The sequence below is a fragment of the Meles meles genome, chromosome 20, assembly GCF_922984935.1.
Source record: "Meles meles chromosome 20, mMelMel3.1 paternal haplotype, whole genome shotgun sequence".
Lineage (NCBI taxonomy): Eukaryota > Metazoa > Chordata > Mammalia > Carnivora > Mustelidae > Meles > Meles meles.
This window is the reverse complement of record NC_060085.1, coordinates 36,451,444-36,475,995: the sequence shown is the minus strand read 5'-3', so window position 1 is coordinate 36,475,995 and position 24,552 is coordinate 36,451,444. Positions and strand designations below refer to the sequence as shown.

General features: G+C 39.6%; 1 protein-coding gene across 3 annotated transcripts in view; it reads right to left on the bottom strand.

The window, feature by feature from the left end:
* TAFA1 (TAFA chemokine like family member 1) overlaps positions 1-24,552 on the bottom strand; it is a 521,479-nt gene that overhangs the window by 215,964 nt on the left and 280,963 nt on the right. The gene's annotated exons all lie outside the window — the stretch shown is intronic.

Here is a 24,552-nt window from a genome sequence, read left to right as displayed (position 1 = left end):
TTCTTAATTTTCCTGATTAAAAATGTACATATTCTATTTTTTTTTCCATAGTATGATTTGCATTGTTTTAAAGGGTGTCTCATGTACATTCCAATAACTATCGATAAACCATACACCAACTTTGGAAATTTCACTAAGAGAGGGGTACCTTTTTCTAATTTGTAGAAACGTGCCATATGGGTTGACAGCAGACTTGGCTACTGGGGAAACGAACTTCCTTCTTCCCACAGACATGAAAGAGAATACATAATGTCTGGAACTGCTAAAACTACCCACAAGCCATGTTAACACCAAGAAAGTAGAGCATGGAAATCAAGAAGAAAGAAACTGACTGCTACTAACAGAATAGGAGCACTAGGTCAAGCCTCCTTTAGAGCTCTCCCTCCAATCTGTTCAATTTTGGGGGTTGATACATTTATTTCTCTTATTTTGGACTTCCACTCAAGCAGATTTAAGTGATTTCTGTCACTGCTAACAATAACAACAACAACAAAAATCTGAAGTGTATAAATCTGGTAGAGTATTCATTCACAAATAATCATTTCTGGTGGCCAGAGGGAAAGGTGTTAGGTAGGTAAACTTGTCTTTGAGTCCCTCCTTCTCCATATTCTTTTCTTTCTCTCTACATTTGTGCATAATGGTATGTGACATTGTTTTGCTCTAAGATAGACAAGGGCTCAAACCCATCTTGGCTATTTATTAATGCTGTGACATTCCCATTATATGAGAGTTAAATGGGATAATTTAAGACGGATACTTTAGTATTAGTAGGTGCTCAGTAAATGATAACCATTCTTCCTTTCCTCTTCAAGACACTAGGTATCTTTGTGTGCACTATGATTATTTATTTTACTACTGAACTCTGCATTATTATCTTCGACAAATGCCTTGAGCACCACCTATATTCTTGGTATGTTATGGGCAGACGATATGAAAGACAAGGTATGTTTTTCACTTTCAGAGAGCTTATGGTAGAGTGGAAGAAAAAATGAATAAGAAAGCAAATTAACAAATAAATCTCGAAGATGTGATAAGTCCTATGAAGACAGCAAAATAAAATTGTGGGATTTAGAGTATCTAGAGTAAGAGGTAACTTAAATTGGTTGACTCTGAGCTTTAGGTGTAAAAACTAAGGAAGAATTAGCCACGTGAAGATCCATGGCAAGGGAATTCCAGGTCAAGATCAAAGGCTCTGAAGCTGGCTGGGCATTCTAGGGATAGGAAAATACCAGTATGACAGCATACTGAAATAGTAAGCTGATAAAAATTAGAGCTATAGGCAGGAAGAAGACCATTAGAGCCAAGTAGGCTAGGGTATTGGTGCTGGTTTAGATTTTATTTTCACACAACCAATGCTTTTCAACCACCTGCTACTTCCAGGAGTGTGAGTGTGTGTGTGTGTGTTTGTGTGTGTTGGTTCAAGCTATTTACTATTTCTAACAGCATTTTTGTAGATATGTGTGTCGCTGATGAGCATATGCTTAAAATAAAAGAACATTATCCTCTTGATGGAATCATTTTTTTCCCATGTCAATGTGGGGAGTGATGGAAACAACCCCACCATTTTTAAATTTTAGGGTATTGATGGGGTGTTTAGGAACAAACTGGCAAAGGAGAATCTTTTCTTTTCTGCATTGTTGTGAAAGCATCTACTTACTACCCTCTCTGTTTTACATGATCTGTACAGGAAAGGACCAATTCACTGGGAAAGTAGGAGGGAGTACAGAGAAAAAAATGGATGTAGGAAAGTCTTTATTACAAAATGAATACCAGTACCTCCTTAAAAAACAAACCAACAAATGAAAAAGACCAGTAACTTTGGAGTAGGACCACTTAAGGGGTGGCAACATTTTCATGCAGACAGAATGCAACAAAGTAGATACAATTTTGGCTATCCTGCAGCGTGTGTGAGTCTGTCTCACTTAAGGTATGAAGCCTTCCTGGGGCCTCTGAATTCACACAGTATGATTGGTGTGTAAATCCCAGGGTCTTTTCTTTTCTTTTCTTTTTTTCCAGAGGGAGAAGGAGGAAGGGCAGAGGGGGAGAGAGAGAGAGATGGAGAATCTCAAACAGACTCCCCACAGAGCACAGAGCCAATGCGGGGCTCAATGTCAACACCTTGAAATTATGACTGAAGCTGACATCAAGAATCAGATGTTCAACTGGCTGAGCCACTCAGGTGCCCCCTAGGTTTTCAGTAGCTGGATGTTCCAACATGTTGAGGCTCATTTTCAAATTAGGAAGTGAAATTTCCATTCAGATCCCCTAATTTCCTACTATACTTTCTATTTGGGGGAGTGATTCTGCCTGTTTAATCAACAGGGGGCAATATTAAAAACGATCACTTTCTTTTGAAGGTTGACAATTATTTGAGAACATTTAAGAAGGCTAACATAGTCATATTAGAAACCAATGAAGTGAGCAATTATGAGTCTCTGGTGCAATGCTTACCCATTTCTTATGCATCTTTACATATTTCTAACCCTGACCTCACGCTCACCTTCTCGCATGGAATTCACTGCTCATTATGTCTTTCTAGTCCTAGGGAAGCCATTCTCTCATGAATTCTTAAATTCCCAGATGAAATGAATGTGCCAAATCAAAAAAGGAGTCTGGGATACGCTTCAAGTCTCCAGCCCTTTCAAATGTTTTGCCCTCCTCAGCAAAACATAGTAACCATCAGATATTAAGGATAAAATATGATAACTATTTCAAAGAAAAGTGGAGGCAAATTCCCCATAAAAGCCACAAATGAGAACAGGACAAAGTCAGACATCCAGTAAATCTGAGATAGTTAGAATGTCCTATTATTTATTCGTGGAGTCCAACATGACTGCTGAATATAGTAGGTGTTACAGTTGTAAATACCCTATTTCTACAACTGTGGAATTTGCCACTATTTTGTATTTGTATACCTGGCCATTGTCTTACCTACAAGACAACTCTAGAAAATGATTCAATTTTCCCATCTTCCTTTTCATTTTGAATTCCAAGATGAGACCGTATTTTTTACGCTAACTCAAATAATTCCCAACTTTTGAATGAGGAGGAAGTTGGCCATGGCGACGGGGACTGTATTAAACATTTAACATACATTATCCCAATTATACTATTATTATTAAAATTTTACATATGAAGAAACAGAAGCCCATAACAGTTAAATAGCTTTCCAAAGTCATATGGTGGAACTGGCATTTGATCAGTCCTTGCTGGCTCTAAAGATCATGTTCTTAACCATTACATAACGCTTCCTTGAAATGTCACCCAACATTTACGGAAAAAGGCATGCAAATATTTGGCAGAAATTGGTTGAACATATGCAAATTAAGCCATAATTAGTCTCTTGGGGAAGCATCAGGGTGAGCCTGGTGCTGGAATGTGGACATTCCAGAAAGATGTGGACGGGAAGATCCTTTCTCTTATACCATGAAGACTGAGTGCCAGTGACAGCAGCCCCGCTGGTAGAGACGCTGTCTTCGGCCCCTGGTCCAGAGGAGCCTGCTCCTCTGTTTGGACCTGCACACAAGTATCTGTTTCTGGGATAGGTTTTCACATAACAGAGCTCCAGAGACCAACAGTAGCTCCTCTGAGATCTGGGTCTTTCCCGTGGGGAGGCTCAAGTAATTTATATGACACCAAATTTAAACTGTTCAGTCAAAATATATTTTACCCACACACACCCAAATAGTTACTTGTTATTTCCCTTCAGGTGCTAAGCCCCCTGGGGGCGAAAACACCCAGTAAAAATGAGGTACAATGAGGGGTGCCTGGGTGGCCCAGTGGGTTAAGCCTCTGCCTTCAGCTCAGGTCATGATCCCAGGGTCCTGGGATCGAGTCCCGCATCGGGCTCTCTGCTCATCAGGGAGCCTGCTTCCCCCTCTCTCTCTGCCTGCCTCTCTGCCTACTTGTGATCTTTCTCTGTCAAATAAATAGATAAATAAAATCTTTTTAAAAAAATGAGGTACAATGAAATACAACTTCAAAGAAACGCAACTACCACACACAAGCCGTGAACCAACAGTCGGATCTTCTCTTGGAATCTGAAGTTCACTAGTTCATATTTTCTCTGCAAGAATAACTTCAGACATCTAGTCCCAATGTGAAATCACTGTTTCCTCTTTTCTCTCCTCTCTTACTCAGTCATCGAAGGGATTAATCAGTAGCTAATTCACTATGGCCAAATGTATTAAAACCATGCCTCACATAAGGTTTTACTCTAGGTGTTCCGTTTACTAATTTAATACAACTGCCTTGTGCTATTTTTATCCCCATTTTACATGAGGAAACTGAGGCACGGAGACACTCTATGACATGCTCCAGTTTGCATAGCTAGTAAGTAGTGGTGCAAGGTGTGGACCAGCCTTTCTGGCTCTTGACTTGTGCTCTTAACCATTCCCCTCCCACCTGTCAATACCCATAATATTGCCTATGTTCTTCTCCTGGTGATATTTCTAATCTCACTAGAAGGCACCTTCTTTCCACCCTCTCACCACACCCCCTCTCCAGAGTCATTATAATTACGTGCTCTAGCTAGAGAATTTATGAATATATTTCTATATTTCCCATGGAGCTAATGTACCTACTACTTCTCTTTTAGAAAAATACACTTTCAAGGGATTTCCCTTTTCCCCAAGATGCTGTTATGTGTTGAATGCCATCTCTCCCCCCACCACCCCCCAAAAGATATGCTTAAGTCCAAAGTCTTCACAGGTGGTGAGTTGGTGAATGTGACTTTACTAGGAAATTGGAAATAGTATCTTGGCAGGTTTAATCAAATTAAGATACAGTTATTAGAGGAGGCTCTAACCCAGTATGACTGCTATCCTTACAAAAAGAGGGAAGCGCCAGAAGAACCAGACACACAGGAAGAACACGGGCAATGACAGAGGCAGGGAATGGAGTCATGCTGCTGCGTACCAAGCAATGCCAGAAACTGATGGCCGCAACTAGAAGCTAGCAAGGGACAAGAAAGAATTCTACCCAGAGTCTCAGAGGGAGCATGGCCCTGGGCCTGCTAACACAATGAGTTTGTATTTCTAGCCTTCAGGATTGTGGGAGGATGAATTTCTGTGGTGCTAAACCACCCAGTTTATGATACTTTGTTTTGGCAGTCCTAGGGAACTCAGAGAGGCTTGTGTGTTCTATTTTCAGTCTGCTTAGCAGTGGGGGAGCCAAAATGGTCAGATCCCCATAGGGATTAGCTACTCTGTGGTTATGTGATCTACTCCACTGACTCTTTGCCCGGCCAGCCAAAACACACAAAGCAAATGAAAATACCCTTCCGAACAACCACCCAAATAAACCTTCCCTAGCAAACTTTCACCCAGCAACTTCACTTTTACTTCTTATCATGGACTAAGCAAATAACTCATTAGCATCAAATGAAATTGTATCTTCTCGGTTCTCTGTTTTAACACTGTGGGCTTGCCAAGTTTCTCTTCAACTTCTTTAAGTAATAAAGTATTTTTCTACTATGCTTTAGTGGCTATTTGAAAACAATAAACTGAAACAGTGTTTTACAAGCTTTATCATCCTTCCTGGAAACCGCAGGAATGGTTCTCACTCTGTTATTAGTACGAATCCTGGAAAGAAGGCATTATCCTCAGACTTTAGTGTCTGGAGGGGGTAAAGGACATGCAGAAGATCTGAGTCCTGCCCCTCATTCATATGATTTAGAAAAGAGTTACCTATGGAAAAAAAAACAAAAACAAAAAAAAAAAAAACAGCAATAACAGAAAGATAAAATGACAACCAGAGAGATCTTTTAACTCAGCCCACATATAAAGACGACTTGAAAAGATTTCTTACTGTGGTTAGATATTTGCTTATATTGATTTGGGAGTTTACAAATAAAATTCGGCAGCATTTGAATTTTGGATAGCTTATTCTAAATGCAACCTTCTCCTTTGATTTACTCACATCAGTGATACATCTCTTAAATCACACAGATATTGAATATTTTCTACTTTAATATGTGACGGGATGAAAATATGGTTAGAGTGCTTTCACATGGTTTGACACACCTTCATTTTGCCATATTTAAGCATCAAAGCTCAGATTTCTATCATTTTAAAATGGCTCTGCCTCACTTTTTCTGGGTAAAGCTATTACTGTACACTTCAACTTTCCACTAAAATAACATCCACCTTTGTTAAGCAAGTACTATATTATGGGTACAGATCTAATATTTGAAATTCTAGGTAGTATATACCCACGGCAACATAGGAAAATAAAAAAGTTCTAATTTTTTTCTTTTTAAAATAATTATTTATTTATTTGAGATAGAGAGGAAGAAAGATAGAGAGCTTGAGAGAGCACAAGCAGAGGGAGGGGCAGAGGGAGAAGGAGAAGCAAACTCCCTCTGAGAAGGGACCCTGATTCAGGGCTCAATCCCAGAACCCAGAGATCATGACCTGAGCCCAAAGGAGACACTTAACCAACTGAGTCACCCAAGTGCCCCTAATATTTTTTTACTTAAATGAAGTTTTAATAAGGGGAAGGATTTGGGTTTTTTAAAACTACTTTTCATATATATCATCAAACTTATAGCTTCTGATAAGAATTTTGCCTGTTTGTGACATATTTTTAATTCTTCCAAAGGATTTTTATAACCAGGAGAGTTGGATCAAAAGGTATTTCTTTGCCCTCTCATTAGATAGAATAATAGCAAACTTTTGAGCTTTGTGTTAGGGTCAATCAAAATCTCCTTTTCCCCCAAAATCTCATCTGTCAGTATGCCAACATTTGGAAGGATTTTCGTTATAACTATACATTTGAAAAATACACTATGGTTCTAGGAGCTTCCTGCTGGAGCACAAATGCATGTCTCTGAAGGAGGTAACTTGTTATCTGGAAATCTACACCTATACGGCTTTTTATACAGAGAAATTACTTTCTTTCACTATCTTACTTGAGTCTCACGATAATGTTGGTGACAGCAGAAACTGATACTTACTGAGCATTTACTATGTACCAGGTACATTGCTATATACTGTGAAGGGAATATGTAGTCCTCCCGACAATCTCATGAGGTAGGTTATTCATAATTTTTCTATTTTACAAATAAGAAAACTAAGGTACAAGGTTTAAGTAGCTTGTCTGAAGTCATACACAGCTTGTAAGGTGTAGAACTGGGATAGAGCTTAGGTGCTGTGACTCTAGAATTTCCAGCCCAAATTGTTCCATTTTATAAAAAGTATTTATTTGTTTATTTGATGCAGAGAGATAAAGATAGAAAAAAAAAATAAGCAGGCAGAGAGCGGGAGAAGGTGGCTCCCCACTGAGCAGAGACCCTGATGTGGTACTCGATCCCAGGACCGTGGAACCTGAGCCAAAGGCAGATGCTTAACCAACCGAACCATCCAGGCATCCCTTTAGTCCCAATTTATAAATGGAGAGACTGAAGCTTAGAGAAGGTTTTTTTCCCTGCTGGTTTATCCAGTGAGGAAGTACCAAGGCAGAGATGGGACTTCAGGTCTCCCTGATTTCTGGCCGGCTGGTCTTTCCCGCCGCCTCTGTTCCCATTCATTGACAAAGGGTTTAGGGAGCACCTTGTCCATGCCTGACATTTTTCTAGATGCAGGGATACAACAGTGCACAAGACAGTTGAGGACTCTGGGCTCTTAGAACTCTCATTTTCATGTGGTAAAAGATAAGTAACCAAAGGAATAAAATGACAGAAAGTTAAAAAAACAAAAAAGCTAAGAAAAAAATAAAAAAGAACATGATATATGCATGACTGGGAAAGCTCACTGCCATTGTCACCTGCCAACACAGAAATTGCACTTGTTATGTCAGAGTGGTTAGCTGTTATCTGGAAAGTTCTGCATGACAGAGTCATGATAAATGTCTGTGTGTTTATATATAATATACATATTAAATGCATATATATATACACATATTTTTTAAAAAATTAATCTCTGTGCCCACTGTGGGGCCTGAACTCGTGACCCGAGATCAAGAGTCACATGCTCTATCAACTGAGCCAGCCTCGCACCCCAGTCATGGTATATTTTGATGTGAGAGACCAAGAGATTCTTTGAGTAGGAATTCTCTCCTAGATATCCATACAGTGCCTGACACACAAGAGATGCTCAAAAATTCTTCAATGAATTTAACAGCCTGTCTGGGAAACTCCTGAAATCTATAAAGCACTAAAAGATTACTGGGCTAGCTGAGGAATAAATACCTCTCCATTTTTCGTATTTTTACTGATGAGTGCACGTCTGATGTAATTATTACCTTGGCCACTCAAGCTCCAGCTGAGTGTTTATCCCTTCTATTCAATTATGGTAACACACCTGATGTCTGGTGGTGATCACTGAATGTCTTTTAAATGGATTTATGTTTGTCTTAACGCACACACACACACATGCTTTAGAGAAATTCGAGAACAGATTCTGAATACTTTGTGATTATCACAAGAGATCAAATAATAAATGAGTAATTACAAAAATGAGGTAGAAGAAACTGAAGACTAGCAAGTTGAATAAACCTACCAAAAAAAGTTGATCTCGAAAACATGTATATTTACCTAATCCTATTATTCTGAAACAATCATTCTTTCAACTTGGCCTAGACGGGTAACGGATGTTCTTTCTTGCTTTTCCACATAAGCAGCAACTGTCAGTCATCTGACAGATTTCAGACCGTTTGTACAGAGCTCTTTTCAGTCTCTGGTGCCAGTTTTTAATTCAGTTATGACCCCGTTATCTCAAATAGTGCAGGTGATGTTCTCTTTGATTTAAAAAAAAAAATCGTCTTTTCAGTCCTGCAGAGGTGTACTCCTGCCCTTAATTCTACTTTACTTCCCCGGGCCCCAGCCATGGGGCTACTTTGCTGCTCCACCCTCGAGAGAAGGGAGGCGCCCCAGTTGACCGTGCACATTCGGAAAGCTTCTCTTGAGCTTTTCCCCGAGACTTTTGTTTTGTGATTATATATATTGTGGCTTGTTTCTTGACAAAGAAAACCACTCCGTGATTGCTCAAGTGAGTGAAAGGTGCAGTGTTTATACGGGAGATGCTGTACCCTCATGAAGGAGCGAGGAACTCTTGTGTGAGGGTATGAACTGATCCCGACACTGGTTAAGTGAAAACAGTGAGGGGTGGGATAGTTTACATAATCTAACTTTTCTATAAGGAGGACACACATTATAATAGGTATATTTTGCTTGTGTTTTAAAGAAGGATGAATGGAAGGCAAACATGAAACAGTGAAGGTAACCATTTAAAAGGCGGGAACAAGATGAATGCGGAGCATAGAGCTGTGACTTAAGTGTTTCACTGAGTATCTTAATATTATTTTGATTTTTTAACCATAGGAATGTATCACCTTTTTAAAAAGATGTGACAGATTCTGGTAGTGGTTACACAAATCTATATACATGGGTTAAAATTCTATTGACCTATACACCTAAAACAAAACCGAACAAACCGGTGTCTGTAAAAACTGGGGAAATCTAAGGAAAATCTGTAATTACTAGTGTCACACCAATGTCAGTTTCCTGGTTTTAGCAATTGTGCTATGGTTCCTTACGAGGTTATTATTGGAAGAAGTTGGGGAAGGGGTAATGGGAGCTCCATGTCCTGGTTCCGTAACTGTGTGAGTCTAAACTTCTTTCAAAACAAAGTTTAAAAAAAAAAACAAGTGGGGCGCCTGGGTGGCTCAGTGGGTTAAAGCCTCTGCCTTCGGCTCAGGTCATGATCTCAGGGTCCTGGGATCGAGCCCCGCATCGGGCTCTCTGCTCAGCAGGGAGCCTGCTTTCTCCTCTCTCTCTGCCTGCCTCTCTGCCTACTTGTGATCTCTGTCTGTCAAATAAATAAATAAAATCTTAAAAAAAAAAAAACGAAAAAAACCCAACAAGTTACAGAATTAGTTGAGCATGTCAAAGAATCAGTATTTTTGGAAAAGAGAACTAAGATGAAACTTTTAAATAAACTTCCAAATAAAACGAATGAAATAAAGAACGTGAAAAGATAAATAATAAATAATATTTGGAAGATAAGGGGGGGTGTCTAACTACCAATCCGATAGTGAATTCAGGGGCAGGAAAGAGAACTGGACCAACTCAGCGCAGGATGAAACCCTTCTAAGGAAAAGCAACTGCTCTGTGTCCCCATCTTCCTGCTCATCTCCTTCTCTCTGGCCCACTTTTGTCTGTATCCTCACTTCTCCCTCCCTGTGCTCTCTGCCCCAGTGTCTCTTCCACATTCTTCTTCCCTTCAAACTTTTTTTTTTCTGTTTTCCTCCCTTTCTGTGTTTGTGTTTCTTTTTGATATTTTATTTATTTATTTGTCAGAGAGAGAGAAAGCAAGCCCAAGCAGGGGGAGCAGCAGAAGGAGAAGCAGGCTCCCCACTGAGCAGAGAGCCCTGTGTGGGACTTGATCTCAGGACCCTGGGATCGTGACCTGAGCCAAAGGCAGACACTTAACTGACTAAGCCTCCCAGCCAACCCCTTTCCTGTGTTCTTGTCTTTCTTTCTACTCATTGTACTATGTCATCTCGCAGACTGTGCATCACTGTTGCAATCCTGTTCAATCTCTTCTCTCCTGTCTCTTCCTGTTCTTTCCATTTCATCCCATTCCCTTGACTTCCCTTCATGCAACAGCTTCTCAGTGGATGACCTACACCCTATTTGTTCATTGCTATTTATAGCCCACCCGCCGCATGCCTACATGGCCTCTGACTTCAAGTAGCCCAAACTAACTAGCTAGATACATTGGACCCCTGCTGCAAATTCCTGCCAGAGGCATCTCACTGGCTCTGCCAGGACTGGTGTCCACCTCTGGCTGCTGGGTGACAGGAAGTTGTGTTACTGGCTCATGCTTTGTTTATAGGGGCCTGTGGGCACAGGCAGACCAGAGAAGCCTCTGCAACAGCAGATACTTCAGTCTACATAACAGATGGAACAGGACTGCCAGGTAAGGACAGGGGAAAAAATTCTCCATGTCTATGAACTAATTTAGTCTGAGAGGAAACATCTTGGTCTTCCTTTGGAAGTCTTCAGAAAGCGTTAACAACACCGACTGCAACCAAGTGTTTGAATGACAAGAAGTTCTTACTGAATGAGAAACAATGGCACTACCTGAAGAGGCTAGACTTCCTGAGCTTGTTTAAGAACAGAGTTAATTCAGTTTCAGAGTAAATACTTGAAAAGAATCAAAAGAGAATCAAAAAGAATCAATGTTTTTCAAGGAAAGCAAAAGAAGGAGAATGATTTACAGAAATGTTCTTAATGTAGAAGGCTCCAGAAAAGTCAAAAACTAAAATATCACAAAGCCCATTGACAGAGAAGAGGAAAATCCATTTGCTGATTGCCAAAAGTGACCGGTAATATCATCTATTTTGCTGAGGTTGATATTCTTTATAAATAAAAGGGTGATACACAAAACTGATTTTTTTGCCCAGACAGTATTACCTATCAGATGGGCTAGTAGAAGGTTTACAAGATAGAGATGGCTATGCCAACCCTCGATCTATGGACTCAGAATGCCCAGGAACTGGGAAAGCAGGCTCTATCTAATTTGCTGTAAATCTCACTGGAACTTCCCGTGAAGATGCAGAACTGAGAGTAGCTGTTCTCAAGACTTAAGGAGAAGGTTCCAGTCTAATTCTTTGCTTGCTGAAAAATTGAAGATAGGCTAGTGACGGTCTAAGCAGTCCCAACAATCTTATGAATGAAAAGGAATTCCCTATTGCAATGGGTATTAGAAAAAAGATTGGATTAGATTTAACGGCTCAGCCTACCAACATTTGTGATAGAGCCTATCAGGTCTCAGAAGGTCTGGCCCCCACCTAACCCCTTCTGTGCTATACTCAGATGTTTTCTTCCGCTTCTTCGAATGTGCCACACTACCTTCTCCCTTAGCGTTTCAGCACATGCTGTTCCACTGACCTAGAAGATCCACCCTCCTTTTCTCTCCCAGGATCAGGTTAGTACTTTGTCATACTTTGGGTTTTAGTTCAATCATAGAAGCCTTTCTGACTTCTCCACTTTGGTTATTTCCTCCCTAACTCTTCTAATTTCATTGTGTCCTCCACCGTTATATGCTACTTGGGATGGTTAAATTTTTCCATTTGGTTATTTGATGGACAGGACTCCCCAGGGATAATGGGCTCCCTGAGGACAGCAGCCATGTCTGTTCACCATTATCCTGAGCTCTTGTAGTATCTCCACACGGTGAGTGCTATGGACTGGATGCTTGTGTCCCTTTAAAATTTACATGCTAAGGCCTAAATTCCCACTGTGGTAGAATCAGAGGTGGAACCCTCAGGAGGTAATTAAGATATAAAAGTAGAGTTCTCACGAATAGGCTTTGTACCCTTCTAAGAACAGATAAGGATGAGAGGACTGCCCTCTCTGCTCTCCACCACGGGAAGATACAATGACAACACAGCCACCTACAGCCAGGAAGAGGGCCTTCTCCAGGAACTCTCCCATGCTGGCACCCTGACCTCAGACTTCCAGCCTCCGGAACTGTGAGAGGTAAAATTCAGTTGTTTAAGGCACCTAGTCTATGGTATTGTGTTATAGCAGCCTGAACTAAGAAAGTAAGCTATCAATAGTTATTATTTAATTTAATTAAGAGTTATTACATTAATATAAAGGCACTCAGGTGGACCACTCATATGTTCAAGGGGAAAAGGCTTCCATCTGGACAAGTCAGACTGTTCAACAGAAACCTAAGGGCAAGTTGACTAAAAGCTAACGCTGAGGCTATTTTTGAGTAGATGTCTCTCTGAACCCTTAAAAATGGCTTGTTACCTTGCGTTCTCTCCAAGGGTAAGCTGAATACATAGAGCTGGTTCTACCTTTCTGTGGCTGCTTAGCATGAAAACATCTAGATGGGTTTTCCTCAAATCCAAGGTAATGTTTGGGATTACAGGGCCTATGTAGAGATGGTACATGTGACCGAAATTCATTTAGGGGGCTTTGGGGAACAAGTCAACCAAACAGGCACTAATCCTTCAGAGAGGCCAAGACCGAAATTCAAGAGGTTGTACGCATCAAGACATACACATGTTTTAAAATGCTTAAGACAGGACAGGAAACATGGATGTCAAATATGTAACCAAGGATAAAGTTATGAGGGCAGGCGATCTGGGTCACCAGTGCTGATTGCGTGTGGGGGTGCGGCCCACACAGGCGGCTCTACAAAGCTGGGCTTCAAGAAGTGAAGCAGCTGTGATTGATCAATTTCTCCATATTAATTCCCATGAGCGTTAATCGGATTCATTCCCCAAAGATAATTAATTTGATCTCTTACAAATGTAGAATCAGAGTCCTCTGCTTTATAGCAAATGATTTTTTCACCTGTCTTGATTTTTATTACAGAAATAATATATGTTCTTTGTTTGAAACTGAAATAATAGAGAAGCCTTTGAAATAAAACAGAAAAGTCCCCCCCCTTTTTTTTTATTCTCTACCTTTGGGGTAGTTTTAATAATGGGATGTGTGTCTTTCCCAAACACAGACACAAAGACACACAGACACACAGACACACACACTCACACACAAAGCATTGTGACCACGTTGCCACTTAAACTCTTCTTCAAAAGCCTCAAACGTCTTCTTTTATATTTAAAAACTGTATCTTGAGAACTTAAAGTCAAAATGAAAGCATAGATTTTTCTAATGGGAAGCAGGACAAAGAATTGCTTTCAAGAGGCCCCAACACACAAGAATCCCAACTTTAGGATTTATAATCAATCTTAGCAATAGAAAAAATGATTTGTTTCAACCTCCACAAATGTAGAATCTGATTTGAAAGGCTTAAATAATTAACTCTCTCTATATCATTAAATTTAAAATACCTTATGTTTACATTTCATTTTACAGCTCTTTCTCTTCCATGATCTCATTCAACTCTCAGAACAAACTTAACAGCTTAGGGGGCTGTGTAAACCCAAAGGGACTGAAGCGTGGAGAAGGTAAGGAAGTTGCACAAAGACACACAGTGAGTAAATGGGAGACAAGATTCAAATTTAGAGCTTCTCACTCTGAGTTCACATTTCCCCCGTAAACCTGTGCTTTCTAATTTGGCAGCCACTAGCCCACTGTGGCCAGTAGACACTTGAAATGTGGCCATGTCCCTCAAGAAAAGGAGTTCTAATTTTATTTAACTTAAAAACCAAAAATAATACAAAATATTTCCCTCTACACACAACCTAATTAAAATAAACATAACCTAATTGTTTTGGCAGGACTGCATTCTACCTTTATCACTGAAAATATAGTATCAGAATACAGGTGCCTTATAATAGACACACTGGATTTCAAGACTTGGTATAAAAATAAGAACACAAGATACCTCATTAATGAATTTTTATGCTGAATATGTGTTGAAATGATATTTTGGATATATTGGGTGAAATAAAATAAAACAAATTTCACTAACTTTTAAAAATATGGTTACATGAAAATTTAAAATTACACATGTGGCTTGGATTTTATTTATCTTAGGTAATGTTGTTCTGGATTACATGGTCCTATCCATTCCTTAACCACTGGGAGAACTGTATGTAGAATATTAAAATTTGAGGTTTTTTGTTGCTTATTGCATACTTTGACAATTACAGATATTGTGAGGTACTCCCTAAAAGAAGGGAAGACCCAAGCAAGAATCAAATTAGAGATAATTTTCTTAACTGCAGAGAGAACGTTTTGGTAATGTCTCTCTGAGTATATTTCGCTGCCAGTGAACAACAACAACAAAAAAATCCTAAATCTTAATCGATAGTGTTGCAGAGAGATTCTCTGCTTTGATCAAGTTTTGCTTCTTTCTGTTTTTGACAAGGATCGCTTTTCTTCTTGACCTCGTTCATAAGAGGGCAAGGAGGAGCATCTCCTGGCAGGCCTCAAAATAAAATGAAAGGTTTCTTTCTTAGCCTGGTTCTCAGCCTGGTAATTGCTCTTTACTTTCCCCCAATGGTCTCCAAAGACCGAGTTCTTTGCCCTGCCTTCCATTTCCACTAAAAAGTGTTAGATACTAAGTAATATAAAAACTTTATGAAGAGAGTAATAGCCAATATTCGTAGGCCCATGTGCCAGGCAATAAGCTATACCCTGATATAGGCAATATCTCATTTAATCCTTTATGGATACCCAAAGACATAGATGCTTACATTAACCATGAGACTTGAAGTGGACAGTTTGCCTGTGATCATATATTCAAAAGAGACAAGGTTGAGGTTCGGGTCCTTATCCATTGATCCTGAGTATGTAGTGTGAACCTACATTCTAGTCAAAATGAAGAAAATGAAAAAAGTTGATAACAGGGATTCTTATTCTGGGGTTTGGGGATGAATATCGGAGAGTTTATGAAGATTGTGGTATTGTTCCTATATTTTGTTGGCATGTGGTTATTTTTTTCTCCCAGGAAGGGATCTATAATTTTCATTACACAATTGAAACATCCAATCAACCAGGAAGAGTGAACACTTTTGGGCCATAGGGAATTGAATATTCCAGTTTTTTAGCTATCAGGTTACAATTGTTAGTATAAACCCAAGGTCTTTTTTTTTTTTTTAAAAAGATTTATTTATTTATTTATTTGACAGACAGAGATCACAAGTAGGCAGAGAGGCAGGCAGAGAGAGAGGGAGGAAGCAGGCTTCCTGCTGAGCAGAGAGCCCGATGCGGGGCTTGATCCCAGGACCCTGAGATCATGACCTGAGCCGAAGGCAGAGGTTTAACCCACTGAACCACCCAGGAGTCCCATTTTTTTAAAAAAGATTTTTATTTATTGGGGCACCTGGGTGGCTCAGTGGTTTAAAGCCTCTGCCTTCGGCTTGGGTCGTGATCCCGGGGTCCTGGGATCGAGCCCCACATAGGGCTCTCTGCTCAGCGGGGAGCCTGTTTCCTCCTCTCTCTCTCTGCCTCTTTGCCTACTTGTGATCTCTGTCAAGTAAATAAATAAAAATCTTTAAAAAAAAGATTTTTATTTATTTACTTGACAGAGAGAGACACACAGTGAGAGAGGGAACACAAGCAGGGGGTGTGGGAGAGGGAGAAGCACGCTTCCCACTGAGCAGAGAGCCCGATGTGGCGCTGGATCCCAGGACCTGGGGATTATGACCTGAGCTGAGGCAGTTGCTTAACCAACTGAGCCACCCGGGCTCCCTAAACCTAAGGTCTAAAAAAAAAAAAAAAAAAAGCTCTTCTTTTATACTAACAGTTTAAAGAAGGTGTGAGATTGAACATGTCGCTTTTGTAATTCATGAGGGAAAAGAAGGGAATTAATCAATGAAATGCCTCTTACTATAAACTGTGGATGAGAATAGGGATGGGATCATTGTTTTCTAGGAGGTTTTTCATAAGGTGGGAGAAAAGAGAGGAGCTAAATTTCATGAAAACACATGAAACCCCAAATACATGCATATGAGAATCTCAACAGTTTTGAACGATTTCTGGAAAGATGCATGGCAAAGGAATAAAAGAACGCCAAGAGGAAAAGCCATAGAGAAGATGGTATGGCAAATGGGAACAGATGCCTGATCCTTCTTCCAATCTCTAAATAAGCTAAGTATGATCTAAGTACGCGAAACAGTAAGAATGTACTACATTGGACGTAATGTGTATACAAAGGAAATATAATTGATGCCCAGGTTGGCTGTGGCTGGGAGAGAAAATGATAACGGAAGAGTATATGCCATGAATGAAAGTTGAAACCCTAGTCACAAAAACACAGACATAACGTTCTAAAGATTTCAAAAGGTAAATTTCTTGGAAATTTCACTGAAACCACTGTTAGCATCCTTAGAAAGTTACAGGCCAAGGGAATTGTGCAATTTGAATCTTGAAAAGCTTCCTTTCCATCAAATGTAAACTCCTGCCCTGGGAACTTACCTGTTCACTCACATCCTAGTGGACCTAACTCCAGAAAGGCTGACTACCTTGAGTTTCCTTAGAACAGATGATGAGTCCATGTCATACTCATCTTGTGTACAAAAGGAGCTCAATTCTCCAATTAGTTTACCTATTTTAATCCTACCCAGATGAAGAGTCATCTCTTCTAAAACAGTTTCCATGAAATCCCACGTGTTCCTTGTTCACTCCCTTTAAGAACAGTTTTGCTGCCTCATGTCCTACCAGTGGTTATATTCTTCTCTGGCTAAAATGCCCTGTTCATGCAGCCACCTCCCATCTATTTATGGGAAAAAACATTATACACCTGCCACCATGTTATCTCCCTATTAGACTTCTAGCTTTTCAAGGCAGTGAAAGCATTTTAATTCTGTTATTCCTTGTGTAGCAGGTGATGCAGGAGTCTTTAAATACACATCTGTATTGGGAAGGGAGTATTCAGTCTAGTGGCATTTGTGGTTTTTAGGGACACAAACATCATTTTGGGTTGTAATATTTTGCAAATACTTAAAGATGATCCAGATTCTTCCTGTAGGGAAAAGACATGTTATGTTGACATGAACTACTGTACCTCTAGATCCTCCTCTCCTCTCACTCCTTCCTTTATACGATGACCTATTCTACAAGATTCTTTTGACACTAGTACTTAGAGTGGTTAAGAGTATGGAGTCTGTAGGCAAAAAGACTTAGGTCAACATCTAGCTCCACCACTTACCACCTCTTTGGTCTTAGAGTCTCTGGGCCTAATTTTGTTTTTCTTGTAAAAAGAAACCCAAAATACTTTCTACCTCATTGGGCTGTTATGGAGATTAACTGAGATCATGCCTATAAAGGGCTCAGCATAGCGCTAGACAGATAAGGATACTATGTACATGGAAGCTAGAACATTGTTCTTGAAGATGTCTTTAGGTCTGTTAATTGCTCATAATTACACCGCCAGTTGTGTTTAAGATGAGATAGTATCTTATGGTGTATGATTTTGGTTCTAATTAGCTCTTAGTCTACTAATATAATAAGGGAACCTTCAGTGGGAGTTTAATGTTTTTTTTTTTTTTTAATTGAACAAATATACATGGCGCCCATCTCGTTGGCAAATCCAAAAGTCTTTAGAACTGAGATGGGTAGAGCTAACACTCCTTGAACATTTCATATTGGCCAGATTCGGCTCTAATCCTTTCACATACATCACTTCCATTTGATGTTCACGATGACCCTAAAACCATAATTTTCCCCATTCTACGGGTGAGAAAAATAAAGCTTAGGGTTAAATACAATGCATAATTGAAACTGAGATTAAATTGAAAGTGAGTTAGATCTTCAGGAAAAAAAATGAGAGTTTGTTTAAAAAAATGGTTCAATGCATTTTGGGTTGAGTTTGAGATTTATCTATGCCTGACATCCATGTGCTTGATAACGAGTAATTTCTTTTTTATAATCATTTTTCACATGCAGATCAAAGGTTACAAATTAATAGTTAAACATACTGGGGAGTGCACATTCCTTTAAAAGCAGCAATATAGATATCAATTAAAAAGCAAATTAGATATACTTTTTGACTTATGTGCAAAGAGGAGAACTGCTACAGTATTAAAGTGTTCTTAACTACTGGGTAGTCAGGTAATTAGGAAGCTGTCAAAGCTTGTTATGTTATCTCGTAGCAGTTGGTGTTCAGAATATTTCTTGCTACTGCTGCCTGAATGGGATGTGGTTAATATGCAGCTTCAATCAACAAAGGTTCAAAGGGGACAATTTAATTATGACTCTGTAACTTCCTAATTTTCAATTATTATGACACAGGGGAACTGCCCTTCACAAAGGGCAGTTAAAAGACATTTTATCACTTGCATAAGATTGCAGAACTAGACAAATTTGATCAAGTACCGCGTTGACTGTTTGCTTATTTTCTGAATGTTGCAGTAAGCCTCCAGTGTGTACATGTGTGTTCATAGGACAGCAGACTGATGAATCAGTTTTCCTGAAGATGGTTTCACAGAATCCTAATACTAGTTTTGAGGGATATTAACAGGTCTTCCTCAAAAAAAACAAAAACAAACAAAAAAAAAACCACTTTTGTAGAGAAAGAAATTGGAGAAATACGAGGTTAAATAAAGTCAAAGTTATATTTTTTCTTGCAGAATTTTCCCAAGATTTAAGTAATGTGTATAATAAGTCATCAAGGGAGTTAGTATTAAAGCTATCCAAAATTACTTGACCAGAAGATCTTAGTTTGTTTTCCTATAATGCTCTAAAGAAGTTGAGTGGAATGGTCTCTGGGTTATGTTCCTAAAGTGGAGAAAAATCCTAAACGAAGGGTTAAAACACCTGGATGTTCTAGTTCTACCAGTGACTTGTTTGCTTATCAGGTACAAGTCTACTGGTTCATTCATTCATTCATTTCCACTCAGATAAATCATCTCAAACTTAACTTGAACAAAACCTATTTTTCCCCTCCTTTGTTCACCCTACAAATCTTTTCTTCCTCTGCACCACTTCCTCCTCTTTGTCTGCATAATCATAATCAGTAATACCATCACTCACCCAGTGGCTCAAGTCAAGAACCAAGGAAGCATCCTGAATTTCTCTTTTTTTCTCATTACCACCCATGAAACTTGAAGGCTTACCTTCAAAACATACCTAAAATCCAACCGCCCCACTCCACGTTCACTGTTACCACCCACATTGGAACCATCATCGTTGCCTACCTGTAGAACTATTGAGCAAGAATATTCAGAACGTTCTCCCGGTCTCTACTCTTCTCCATCTTCCCTACAGCAGCCCAAAATGTCCTTATCCAATATAAACTAGCCACGCCAAGCCTCTTCTAAGGATATTCTAGTGGTTTCCCATGGTTCTCATGTTAACACCCAAACTAAATTTGGAGGTGAATCTAGATCTGACTCCCAAGGACAAGCAGGAAATCTTCTGGGAAGTAAAAGTGGACACTACCTTCATGAGAGACTATGACTTCGAGATAGGGAGAGATTTTTAAAATAGTCTACAAAAAAACAAAAACAAAAACAAAAAAACATTAGCCACAGCAGAACGTCTTGATAAATTGCATCACAATAAAATTAAGAACTTCTATTCATCAAAAGACACCAAGAGAACCGTGAAAACTCAGCCTACTGAGTGGGCTTTTATTAGCACATACAGTACACAGAGAATTCATATCTAGCCCTTACAAAGAATGTGTATCAATAACAGCTATAAATCATACAAAAAGTGGAAACAACCCAAAGAATATGGGCCAGAGACATGAATGTGGCTTCTTAAATATACGCTATTTCCTGACCCCAACAGTGGCTATATATACCTAGTGACAATTCACTGAGCTATATGTTTATGGTATGTGGTTTCCATTTTAATAAATGCTACAAAAATTTACATACCCAAATACTTTAAGACATGAGCTGACTTCCTTGGGGACACAAGTAACTTGGCCTAGTTTAAATACTTCATTATCTCTACAATGGTCTTCACAAGGCAAGTCATTTTTCCTTTGAAAAGATAGACATATTTCCGTTTTTTCCTTACAGGGTAGTACCAGTGGAGCATTGTGAATAAGAATTGCATGATTATATAAAGCCCTCGCTCTCCATATCATGGAACAGTCATTAATAAGTCATTGTATCTGCCCATATGGTAGCATTTAATACAGATGGAGGGCTCGCTGTTGCGTTTTGCATAAGATGAATAAACAAAGAATCAAAGAGCAAGCGGTATTAATATTTTAAGTATGATATTTAATTTGAAAAACAGGACAGGAGACATTAGCATGGAGAGCAGAAAGGGAGAAATGCCTGAGTGAGAAATGAGAAGAGACATCATTAAAACCAGGAGCTAGGTAAGAATACAAATACCAAGAATTCCAGTCTCCCTTGACAAACAGCCACACTCACTCGGCGCAAATGGCCACGTAATCTTCCATGGGCCAATTCTCCAGTAAGCCCAGCCAACAAAATGGAAGTTTCCCAGAGCCGATCTGCATTTTATTGGCCTCATTTCTGCTTTCACCAACTCCTTTAGATTCAACACAAATATGAGCCCAAGGATAGCTCCATCTTAGCAAAGCTGCTTAAAAAAAAATAAATGTTCTTTTGGTGCCTGTGGCAATATCAGGCATCACACGTGGGCCTAGAGCCATGTTCTGTTTTACATGATGACGGGTGAGCAGCAGCAAACGTGGGAGAATTATTACCTCGAGGAGCTATTTTTCCCTATCTGCTAATTCTGCATTAGAAACAGCCATGAACTCTCAGCCCTGCAAGGAGAGGGTAGATCATCCATGACCAGAGAGAAAAGTAATGGGAAATGAGAGCAAAAGCTTTCAGAACCCAAGGACAGGGCTTGCGAAAGGAAGTCTACACTGTCTCCCGCCCTGTCCTCTGAAACTTGGTGTTTAAAAAAATAAATGAATCAAAGGACTCTCCTCACTCTGAGGCACTCAGGAAAGTATCTACCTTCCCAAACAAAACCAGACAAAACCCATGACCAAACAAATATCTTACAGATGTGAGAAATGTGCCAGTTAAAAGATCTAAAGATGCCCTTTATCTAAGGAAATGCATAGGCATAATTAGATTTCCCGAATGCCTTGCTTCAGGGCCCAGTGAAAGGAGGGAATAATAAAATAGTCCTAACTGGTAGTGTATATAGTATATGACACAGGCCAGGAAGCATCCACTATTGAAATCATTTCCTCCGATAGATATTTAACACCCTTAAACTGCCCATCAGGAGGGGTCGTGAAAGCCTTTAGCGGGAGGGACAATGCAAAGCTGAGGTCCTTTAGTCTGAAAAGTGTGGCAAGACAAGTCTCGCAGGTCTCACCCATTAGCTCGGTGTCCTGTTCTGGACCTCGAGGGAAAGAGAACTGTGCGTCACGCTCCCCGTCCCATGAAGGCAAAGAAAAAATCTCGTTGCCCCTAACCGTGATTTTCATGCACGGTAACTTCAACTCCAAATGGCACTCATTTGTTTGCTCCTGGAGCTGAGTGGAAGAAGGGTGCTGGTCAGGGCCGAACAGCTGCCATTAAAACAAAGCAACTCGATTAGCTTTTCATAGTTTGCAGGTGATGAATGAAGGGCAAAGAGAAGCCTGTTCCCTGTGTAATAGGGCAATAATAGGAGACTCATTTGGGCTGCTTCACTCCGCTCTGGCTGGTGTCAGCTTTTCCATTATGCGCACAGGTTTTCAGGAAGGTGATAATTCAAGGAATCAGGAAAAATAAAAGGAAAGCGAATTAACTGTGGGCTGAGACGTGGCAAATAGGGTCTCTGCTTGTGCGTGCAGAGCCCAAGGAAATATGAAAGCCGGTCACTTATAAGTCTAGGCCAGAGAAATGGCTGTTTCCTGGCATTTTTCTTTGCTGCGTGGTTAACTGCAGGACCCCGCCACTGCTGAGCTTTCCAGTTTGAAATGCAATGAGCCTCTATTCTGACCTCTGGGCATGGGGGATGGCGCTGTTAGAAGTGTGATGCTGGGGTGCCTGGCTCTCCCAGGAAGATGGTGTCCTTTTGGTTGATCAGCACCATGGGTAGAGAGTGCTTCAAATTTTCCTCACAGGCTTACTCTTCTTTCTCTCCTACCTACCCTTGTGGTAAGAGGTTATACTCAGGATCTGCATTGCTCTATATTACCACAACCTTGGGTCTGTCCCCTGCCTGGTTCCCTAACAGTCCAGGGGGACAGCCCAGGGAAGGTGTCAGCCATGACCTTTCAACGGTTCAATTCCAGTGACTAGATAGGAGGTGCTCTGAAAACATCTGCTGAATGAAATGTAAAAGATGATTTTTTGCAGTTCCTCATTTTCCTGGGCTTTCTGCTCTTTTTCCCTCCCAGGTCACCCTGCTTTATCCTTGTTAGCCTGCTTGAGGTTCTCCATTTGCTTTGCCTGTTCTTTGCATACTAATGGTCTTCAGCTTCTGTTGGCTGGTTGGTTCACTCAAAATATTCTCTTTATCTGATTTCTTTCATACCCAGAGCTGCAAAGAGAAGGACTGGAGATCCTTACATCCTTCTTTCCCGTTCAGACCTCACTGATGAGCACTTGGACCTACAGAGTTGGTGATCCCCTCTTGAATGGCTCACTGGTACATCAAGTTGTGGTTCAAAAAACAAGACTCATTAACTCAGCCCTCATCCCTTCCTGACACTTTTTTATTATTTTTATACTACTAGTTTTAGTCACCTAAATCAGAAAGGTGGATTTCATTTCCTAAAGTTCAACATTTGGGCATTATTTTTATTTCATAACTGTTTGCTCTTACTTTACTGGGTGAAATATTTAATGCCGATCCCAGACACCCTATCATTTTATCTTGGGTTATGATACCATTATTCCACCCCACTAAATTTTATAAACCCTTAATATTTAACAACCAGCTCCTGGTCAGTTTTCCCCCAAGGACTCAAAAAATATCTTCAGTTAAAAACAACAACAAAAACAACAAACCAGGACCTAAACAAAATCCACATACATTGCATTTGGCTGATAAGTCTATTCAATAATTTTAAATCTGCATAGTTACCTCTTACCCTCTTCTTTTCATGTCACATATTTGTTGAAGAAACTGGGTATTCAGCAAGTTTTTTGTAAAAATCATTAATTCCCTGTAACATATTTTAATAAATCTAAGACAATTTATAGGTTTTTTGGAGCTCTTGATGCATAAGGTGAATATAACAAGATCTACAAATCTTTAAGGCACATATTCATTAATTTGTACATACAAACATATATGTGTCAAATAATGGTGCCATCCAGTTAGAACATGTTTAGCCCCAGAACATTTCCTTGTGCCCCTTTCCAGTTATCTGCTACCCCCAGAAGTCAACACTATTTTGACTGCCATCAGCATAGACCGGTGTAGTTCATGTTAAAGGATTTATACACTATGGAATATTTTGTACCTCACTACTTTCATAAATCCTAATGTTTTTGGGTTTCATCCATGCTTTTGAATGTATTTGTAGTTTATTCTTTTTATTGCTGTGTACTTAGTCTTCTATTATATGAATATACCATAATTACCCATTGATAGACATTTGGATAATTTTCAGTATCAATTATTGTAAATAAAGATACTAAAAGCATGCACGATCTTTTTGAATATATAGACATCCATATCTTATGCACATATGCTGGGTCACAGAGGAGGCATAGGTTTTGTTAATGATTGCTTGTTTTCTAAAGTGGTTTACTAGTTGATGTTCTCACCAGCAAAATATAAAATTTCCATTTATTTCACATCCTCACCAACACTTAATATTATCAATTTTTAAAGTTTTGGCCACTCTGAATATTTTGGTGCTGGCATTTACTTTTTTTTCTGAAGGACTGAAAGATATTCATAATCCAATAACTTTCATAAGTTTTTAGACATTAGTAGGAGCACACTCTTACAAGTGATGTTTTCTGACATCAATAAAGTGTAATTAAGGCCGATGGGCCAAGAAACATAAAGACTCAAATCTCATCAAATTCCTCCCTTTCAAAATTCTTTGGCAGATGTGGGCATCTATAAAGACTCAATATCAAAAGCCTAATATCAGCCTGGCCGGTTACAGATAACATCACATGGGGCAACAAGTGTTCTCCTAGGGAAATCTCAATCTTGGCTTCTGGTTACAGTTGATGTATCCATCCTTTAACTTATTATTTACCTAACAAGATGTGTGAAAATGC